Here is a 678-nt window from a genome sequence, read left to right as displayed (position 1 = left end):
CTGGGATGAAAATCAGGGCCCAGGTCGCAGGAGGCTCAGCACCGTGAGCTTCCTTAGAAAGGGGGACAATCACCATCTCTAACCCTACTTCCCAGCCAAGGCCAGCATCCCCTCAGGGAGTTAAGGGAGCAAATCCAAACACAACGGAACTCAATCCATGCTTCCTGTAACACGCCCTAATTAACAAGGCCAGCATTTAGCCCTAAAGGCACTTCAGACGCCCCAGCTTTGTGTCCACTAGTGGTATCTGCCCGACCCCTCGCTGCCCTCAGCTGGCATCCCACTGCGGGCACACCCACAGCCCAGGCTTCGCAACGCCCCCACCCCCGTGGAAACTGCCCCCGTGGGTCCTGTCCCCTCTGGGCTCTGCTCTGGCTAGGTATCTAGGGAAGAATGGACTTCTCAGACGCTGTTGTCATGAAACAGCCCTGGTGGTGCAATGGTTAAAACGCTAGGCTGTTAACTGAGATGTCGGTGGTTCAAACCTACCAGCCACTCCGAGGGGGAAAATGTGGTAGTCTGCTTCTGTAAGGATTTACAGCCTTGGAAACCCTATCAGGCAGCTCTACTCTGTCCTATAGGGTCGCTGTGAGTCGGAATTGACTTGACGGTAACAGATTTGGTTTTGGCTTGGTGGTGGTGGTGGTGGTGGTGGTTGTGTGCCATTGAGTAGATTCT

This window comes from Loxodonta africana, chromosome 7, assembly GCF_030014295.1.
Source record: "Loxodonta africana isolate mLoxAfr1 chromosome 7, mLoxAfr1.hap2, whole genome shotgun sequence".
Lineage (NCBI taxonomy): Eukaryota > Metazoa > Chordata > Mammalia > Proboscidea > Elephantidae > Loxodonta > Loxodonta africana.
This window is presented reverse-complemented; position numbering follows the sequence as displayed.